The sequence below is a fragment of the Bactrocera dorsalis genome, chromosome 3 (assembly GCF_023373825.1).
Source record: "Bactrocera dorsalis isolate Fly_Bdor chromosome 3, ASM2337382v1, whole genome shotgun sequence".
Taxonomy (NCBI): Eukaryota; Metazoa; Arthropoda; class Insecta; order Diptera; family Tephritidae; genus Bactrocera; species Bactrocera dorsalis.
This window is the reverse complement of record NC_064305.1, coordinates 85,224,800-85,233,875: the sequence shown is the minus strand read 5'-3', so window position 1 is coordinate 85,233,875 and position 9,076 is coordinate 85,224,800. Positions and strand designations below refer to the sequence as shown.

Genomic DNA, 9,076 nt, shown 5'->3' with positions numbered 1-9,076 from the left:
TACGGCTGAGATCTTCTTCTTCCGCTACTAACACACAAACACTAACAAATTTATGGTTATTAATAAATATGACTTAGTCCGTATGCTAAAAGCTTAAAAGGTTTAAAATACCATTTTCAGCCTTTGGAAAACATAGATACGCCCATAAATATATATATAACTGTGTACATAATTCTACTTATACATATGTAAACACATATCCGCAAACAACGAAATTTTTTACTCTTTTTTTTCCTTCCGCCGTGCCAAATATTTTCTAGCTATCCCAAATATGCCGAAGAAGTTTGTCTGCGGCTGTTCAAACACAAGTGCGAGCGCTGAAGTGTGGCATTAGTCAAGCGTGCTTTCAGGGGCCGTGTGGCCTAATGGATAAGGCGTCGGACTTCGGATCCGAAGATTGCAGGTTCGAGTCCTGTCACGGTCGCAACAGAAATAGTTTTTTGCTGTTTTTTTTATACTTTTAAACTCTTTTATTTTAACTTGTTTGCTTGGCAAAGGTAATTTAGCTGCATTTAAAGAATAAAGTGCCATTCAAGCTCTATTTGATTTTCCCCTGTTTACTGCATTTATACCAAGTGTTTGTTCTATTCGCTACTCTTTGACAAATCGAATATAATTATGGTAAAAAAAAACTCCTCCACAATATCTGAATATGGCAAAATTTTTAGAATATTGGCTTAATTTTCCCTTCGCTGGAAAGTAGGTACATGGAAAATCGTTCTTTTTCAAGACTATGTGAATAAAGCAATGATAAAGGAGTCTATTATGTATGAGTGATCCAGTGTAATAAGTTGTTTTCCATAGGGACCTATAGGGAGAGCAAACGACGCCATATTTTCCCCCGCTCTTTTGACATTTCTCTTCAGTAAGGTTTGCCATTTCATTATGGAATAATATATATATATATATATATGTATATATACGATCCAACAAAGAGTCGAAATTATTAAAATTTATTACCGAAATTCGGAGTCAGTGGCCTCAACTTTAAGAGCGCTACGTCCAACTAATGGGCGTCACAATCGTACTCTCAGATCAACAATTGAGCGTCTAGAGGAAAAAATTTGGATCCACAAGCACTGTAAAAAATGTTTCCGTGACAGTGAGAAAAATAATGCCGCAGTGTCGTGAATATAGTTGCTGCTAGCGTATCAATTGAGGAAACCCAAATCAGTCTCTCACACGTCGATCTCAAGCGTTGGGCTTCTCTGTGACGTCGTTGTGGCGAATTTTGTGGAAAGAACTTGGCCTACAACTTTACAAGATCAAATTGATACAAAAAGTGAAGCCGCTTGACTACCAGAATTATCGCATGTTCATGAATTGGGCTGAGCAACAACTTGAAAATGATCCGGATTTTCATCGAAAAATCATATTCAGCGATAAGGCTCATTTTTGGTTGAATGGCTTCATCAATAAGCAAAATATGCGTTATTGGTCAGGCAGCAATCCATACGTACTCCATAAGTCACCATTGCATCCCGAAAAAATTACGGTTTGGTACGGCGTCATTGGGCCGCACTTCTTCCATGATGATCAAGACCGGCAACTTTACTGTGAATGGGAATCGCTATCGCTCAATCATATCCGAATATTTTTGGCCCAAATTGGATGATATGAACTTGGACAATATGTAGTTTCAACAGGACGGCGCCAAAGGCCACACAGCGATTGCCACAATCGATTTATTGAAAATCAAGTTTGGTGAACGAGTTAACTCACGAAATGACCTAGTCGATTGGCCGCCTCGGTCGTGCGATTTGACGGCGTTCGAATATTTTCTGCAGGGCCACGTCAAAGCTATGGTATATGCCAACAAGCCAGCAACGATTGATGAACTTCGTACGATTATGAAACGTAAAATTGCAGCAGTATCGGCAGATTTATGCTTGAAAACCGTCGAAAATTGTCGAAATCGAGTTCCATACATAATATGACATCGATTGTACTTTCACAGGAATTAAGAACTTCATTGGTGTCCGAAACCGTTTTTTATTTGTACATAAATATATGGTAGCTACCATATGTAAATCGGGTCAATTGCGGAAGCCGACATTGAGTAAAACCACAGCATTATTATTCTGTAGACTGCACGACTAAAAACTATTAACACATGTCCACACATTCAATTTGCATTTATTAACGATTGATTACACGGCGATTTCGGTGAAACAAAGGCGAACACAATTTATTTATCTATTTTTATATACAAAATCTTGAAATGAAAACGTTTTGTAACAGAACATACAAATTGTCTGGTCAATGGACTGGTCAGGGCTGCTCATGAAATTTAATGAAAACAAATTTTTATTTGGCAAACGTGCGCGGAATTCAACAAGTGTGTGGGTGGCGATGCCGATGTCGAGGGACCAGTTCATTTTACACCCAAAAAATCGGTTGCCAACCAAAATATGTGAAAAAGCAAATGAAACGGAAACAAAACACAGAAAGTCTTTGCTGGACGGGAAAGCTGCTGGCATTCGAACCTTTGTTGTTGTTGGCGTTGTTGCTTCCTTCATTATTCAAGCCTTTCGCGTCGCTGTAAACTCATTTTGGTTGGCGTGTTTGCGGCGTTGCTCTTATAGCCAACCACCAGTTGCACAGGAAGGAAGTGAGCAGTGTCAAATAGCCAGCAATTATTTATAGTTAGCCTTTTTGGTAAGTGCGGACATATGTTGTAAAAACGTGGAACTTTAGGAAGACAAATTTGTTACTTTTATAATATGACAATAAATTAATGTAATTTATTAGCAAAACATAAATAACTTTTTTTGAGGAATATCATTTTATGTTTCCTTTACTACAATCTTTGAGAATACAGCTCAATTCCGAAGTAGAAGGGACCAGCTTTAAATCGTACGACACAATATGTTAGATTGATAGGCTCCAATATCGACCCAAATAATAAGTTGATACCTACATTCGACATTTAAAGTCTCCTAAATGCTACCATCTGATCAAATTTGACCCGGACTGTTCCTTTTATATAGCGCCCGAAAACTGAATCGGAATTAAAACCTCTAAACGTCCAATAATCTAACGAATGGCGCTCCACAAATTAAACCAAATAAAAAAATTGGTGAAGACACAGAAGGCAATCCCAACCGAGTCTTATAGCAAATATGGTAGACGGAAATTCGGATTATGTGTTAACATGCCAGTATTGGCTCAGGAGCTTATTTTGAAAGTGAAAATAAAGATTCGTCTGAAATTCTTATTTTTGTTAAAAAGTAGTCCGGGTCAAATTTGATCAAAAAGCATAAATGCTTGTTGAGGCTTCGCAGAAATTGAAAAGTTCAACGGAATGGAAGAAGCTTTGTCTGACCGAAGAAATTGCTAAAAAAAAACTGCAGGTAATCCCCGCCGAGGCTTATAGCAAATATGGTATACGGAAATTTGGACAGTGAGTTGGCAGGCTTGTGCTGGCTCAGGTGTTTATTTTGAAAGCGATAATAAAGACTCGTCTAAAATTATTATTTCTGTAAAAATTTTTTCAGTCCGGGTCAAATTTGATCACATGGTATAACTGCGTTTTGTAGCTTCCCAACAACTAAAAAACTAAACGGAACGAAAAAAGGTCTAACCATGATTTTTATATAGTCGCACGACAAAGCTGACAACTAGTCTTCTTTCCTCTCAACATATCAAAAAAATTTCAATTTCTTAAAATGTACTTTCTTAGACAATGATTACACAATAAATCTGTTGAATATGCCAAGAAATTTTAAATATATTTTGTTGTAGGTTTTTAAGGTTCAAAAGCTCCCTCATGTCGCGCAAGTTCATAAAGCCATAACTTTTACGAGCAATCAACTTGCACAATGGGAAGCTGTTAATAATTTTTCAATAATTTCTTTCCCGTTGCTTATCGTCGACAAAACGTTACGCGGAAACAAGAATACAAGAGTGTACCCTGTAGGGAAAAAGAGAGAAAGAAATTTCTGGACGCGATATGTTTTAGACTATATTCACACTGCTCCAAAATATTAGCGTGACTTGTTAAAAAAAAAAAAAAATCCGCAAAAATTCCGAATTAATTTTGAATTATGTTGAGCTCCAAAGAAGATCCGTCATGAGTCATAGCGCACAAATATCCAAAAGGCCATACATTTTTGTACTACTCTAATATTTTCGTATAAGGAATGTACGTACATATGAATATACATGTTTGTATGTACATATATAACCACATGCTCTGGCATGCCATCATATCTTTAATATCGATAAAATATAATTTCCGCTATCCATTAAAGTCACATACTGACAACGCACCGCTCGTCACTTTATGGCTCACAAAAGCACTTACACATACTCATAAATAACACGCATATACACACATGTGTCATATTAATATTTATGGTTCAAAACAATCAATATTCATGGCCATACTTTCAAGCGCATGAAACCATCTTTATAGGTTAGAATTTTCTAGCGTGAACGAAATTTTTATTTTCTAACTGGCATTCTAAGGTTATATGCGTGATGAGGCCAAGGGCAAATAAGATATTAAGGATTTATAATTTTCGTTAACCGTCACATAACGCTTCTGAAGATGCAAGGTGAGGTTAGCTCCGTTCCCACAACAGTCGAGTCTACGTGATCGGAACGGACATGGATTTTTATCTGGATAAGAACTGTGAACTCGGCAGATTTCTGCCGCTACAACAACAACAACTTAAGGTTAAAAATATTTTAATTTCCGACTCCGAAGAAGTTCTTAGATATTTCCACCTCGCTTTCCTCCATACAGCTGCGGCAAAAGGCTGCGCCCGAGCACCTGAGCCAAACGTACAGTGTCCAGTCAGAATACCTACAATTGCGACGATTTGGTAAGAGCACGTAGTTCAGAGAATTTCTAACGGTTTACTCTACGGTTCACCTAAGACTAACTTCATACCGAAAATATCGGTTAATGATTTTCGAACTTCCGGTCGATTTCATACCGTAAATGTTGGTCTGAATATAAGATCTACTCACAAATATAAGTGAACTTATATCAGACATGAAATGACAAAAATTTTAATCATGGGTCCACGAACAACCTCAGTCATCCATATAATAAATTTTAGTTGTATTCGCCAATGTGGTCTGATTGGTTTTATGGGATGTAGATGTCCACTTAAGGGATCTAAGCTGTAGTGATGGGTGACCCAAGTTAGTTTTTCCAATAGCCTTTTTTGACAGATCACGAACTGAAGCCGCTCGACCTCTTCAAGAGACATTACAACGCTCTATGGGCTCTGAAAGTTCCAAAAAGATCTAACGTTTTCAAGCCAAATTTCATTCAGCAGTGAAGCCCATTTCTGGTTCATTAGATATGTTAACTTGCATTTGGGATGGACGAAGGGCAACCTGAAGAGATTGAAGAGCTGTCCTGCATAAAAAAGGTTTGGTGTGGTTTGTGGGCCGGTGAACTCATCGGTACATATTCCTTCAAAAATGATGCCGGGCAGCACATAATCTTCAATGGCGACCTTTATTGCCCCACGATAATCGACTATTGAAATTGAAGTTCGGGATCTCGGCGACATTTGGTTTCATCAAGACAGCGTCACTTCTCACACATCGCATTAGTCAATGGATTTATTAAGAGAACATTCATTGAGCAGATATTTGGACGTTCTGGTTCGGTCGATTAGGCAAAAAGATCGCGTGATATTATACCGTTAGACTTTTTCTTGTAGGGAAACGTAAAGTCTAAAGTCTATGCAGACAATCTCACTTCGATTGCGCACCTCATTCGCCAATTACCAGCCGAAATACTCGAACGAGTCATTGAAAATTTAACTCAACGTATGGACTATGGAGGCGACTATGGACTTGCCAATATTTGAAAGAGATAATCTTCAAAAAATAAATGAAAAAGAATTTTCTTTCCATTGATTAAACATTCCCCATTAAATTTGAAGTTTTTGTGTTTTTTCTTTAAAGAGGTAGTGTACCTCGAAAAGGATCGTTTAGAAAATGTGAACTTGAACTTAATATTTGAAAATAACAAATCACTCGAAGTTTCTTCGAAAATTATTCACTCTACTTCTCGTGAGAAATCTCGATTTCTAGTGAAAGATGTCATGAAAAATTACATAGAAAAAGTCGGACAAACAACACCTGAGGGTAGCTCATAGAAAATCCAGCAATAAATAATAATCAGCAACACATACATATGTACATATACCCATAATACATAACAGTTTCCAAAAGTGAAGCTTTTGCTTCAATAAGCGAACAAAAATATATACTTCCCAACAACAAACTTCGAAGGAGCTGTTATCAAGGCACAGCAGCCCACAACCACTCAACCTCGCAACCAAACTTTTCGCAGCCTAAAAACGAGCATCGATTTGTGTTAGCGCTATTTGTGGCAAGTATTTGATGTTATTGATTTTGTTTGGCCATAAAACCGGAAGAAAACATTTCCGCAGTGAAACGGCGGATTTGTCGAGGCTTTCCTCGACGCCAAAATAGCAACAAAGTAGAGCAATCTTTTGAACACGGTATTAAGAGCGCACTTGGGTGTATATTTATGTATGTATATACATATATACTTCATATACTAGTACTAAGACGCTCACAAATATAAATGTATGTGTTTTTGTACTGCAATAAAACACAAAATAGGTTACTCGGCAACTCACCGCCCTCCACTAATTTTTATTCATGCCAAGAAGTTCACCGCTACATGCCTGCGGACATGCCAAGCCAAGAATACCTACACACACATACATCTACATACTCACTTGCGGAATGCGTGCCCTTAAGCAGCCGAAATGAAGCGCCAAAAATTTTCCCCACTCAACTTTAATTTGAATTTATGGCCTTTACCTAATTAAACCGCCTTCAACGCAATGTCGACCGAACTCACACACAAAAGCACCACTGCATATATACACTTTATATATACTTATGTAGCTATAACTCAAAAGGTTGCAAAAGGGTTTGTCTCTCTGGCCAAGGGAAAGACAGGCGCGCCCAAGTCGGAAGATAATGAACGACACTAAAGAATTTCATAAAGTTTGGGCTCACAAGTTCGAGTTTGGGAAAACTTTCACGCGCTTGATGAATGTTTGCCTTTTATTGTAGTTAATTCTTTTCTTGTTCATGACTTGCGCTTTTTTGCAGGTAATTTTTTGTTATGCGGTTTTATGTGCAGCCCGGGGTCAAGCTAATGTTTACAAAATGGCGTTGGGAGTGAGCTTTATGTCAGTGGAAGCGCGAGAGTTATATAACGGACAAGGTGTTATTAAGAAAATGAATGCCTACACTTAGGCGCGGAAGCAATTAATCCACTTGGCCCGCTAAAGTTGCAGGTGATAAGCAAATCGTGCAGGAATGCTTACAGTTATTAACTTGCAGGCAGTGAGAAGCAAAGAAAGCGTGATAATGGAGATAATACCGAGCTCAGCTTAAGCTGATTTGACATAAAGTTGAGACGATTAAAGCATCAAAACAGGAAAACGTATTATTTTATTTTAAATCAGGCTGAGCATTAATCCACTGGTTGGTTTGAAGAGTGAAAAAATATATTAATTTTCTTTAAGTAATCTTATAAGTCCTGTCGAGTTCTGTCTAATAATACCTTCCTTCAAGGCGCCTCTGCTAATCAATGGACAGAGAAAGAGAGCACTATATTCCAGTTACCTTTATCTTCTTCTTTATTGACGTAGACAGCCTTTACTCGGATATAGAGGAGTTTACAACAGCGCTTTCCTTCCTTTTCGCTGCTTGGCTCTAATTGGATATTCCAAGTCCTTCACCACCTGTTCTTTCCAACGGAGTGAAGGTCTTCCTCTTAAAACCCTTTCCCCCAACCACACGGAAAAAGTAATGAAATAACAGTCAGGTCTACGTATCCGGAATGTACCTGTCAACTCGGCAAAATTCTGCCGCTACAGCAACAACAACAGCAATGAAATGAGGCATACCCAATATATATAAATTCTGTATCTGGAATCAAAATTTGATCAACTTCAAAAAAGAAAGCAATATTCCTTCAGTTTCAAGTAGAAGGAACAGTCTATGTTAGTTCGAAATTTCTATGCATGTATTTTCATCAAGAAGAGTTATTTACGTGATCTTTCAGCTGAGGGTATGAGATGAGCTAGTACAAAGTATTATTCTATGTATTTTTCTCCTCATTTAGGCTATGAGAGAAGATTAGCCTTGTTCTACAACTTCTTACTGAATAAGAAAGATCTGATACTCGGGTTTATTGGAAATATATTAGATTCCCTTACAAAATAATGTATAATTATAAGCACTTACAGGGTTGCTATGACTTGGTAGACATATGTACATATCTTAAGCGGAGCGAAACAGACGCGAATCAACACATTCCTAGATTTATTTTGCAAAAAACTGTTGCTGCTTCTGACTAATATTTTTTGTGTGCTAAACTTCTCCTCCTTGCTATCCTTCACCACTTTATCTCTAGTTAAACTCATTCAAATACCGAGTTGCAGAAAAGTTAGAAATGCATGAGCTCATTAATTAATTTGCTTACAAAATACTAAGTCAAACTTTACTACGACTATAGATGTTATACCCAGAACAGCGTAAACAAGATTTGCCACGTGGTGTGTAATACCAGAAGGATACATCGCATATGCTATAAAGTATATAGGCGAATTAGAACCCCAGTTTTTAAGATATCGATCTGAAATTCTGCACACGTCCTTTCGTCTTAAAAAGTTGCTTATTTGTCTGAAACGCCGATATCGGACTACTATGTATAACATATAGCTGCTATACAAACTGACCGATTAAAATTAAGTTCTTGTATGAAAAACTTTTTAAGTTAACGAGATATCACAACGAAAACCCGTATGGGCAATTTTTTAGAGCAACGCTGTAATCTCCAAACAAATATTGGAGATCGGACCCCTATAGCATATAGCTGCCATACAAACTCACCGCTAAAATCAAGTTCTTCTATGGAAAACTCTTTAAGTTAACGAGATAGCTTCACGAAATCTGGTACGAATTTGTTTTCTAGTCAATACTACAATCCGCGAATATATGGTTCAGATCGGTTCACTGTAGCATATAGCTGTCATATAAAATGAGCGTTCCAAAACAA

The 9,076-nt window shown here is 37.5% G+C and overlaps 1 non-coding gene across 1 annotated transcript; it reads left to right on the top strand.

Moving 5' to 3' along the window:
• The first annotated feature begins 351 nt into the window (after positions 1 to 351).
• Positions 352 to 424, top strand: Trnar-ucg (transfer RNA arginine (anticodon UCG)). Its single transcript has one exon. It is a non-coding gene; the product is annotated as a tRNA-Arg (tRNA).
• Positions 425 to 9,076: the final 8,652 nt, after the last annotated feature.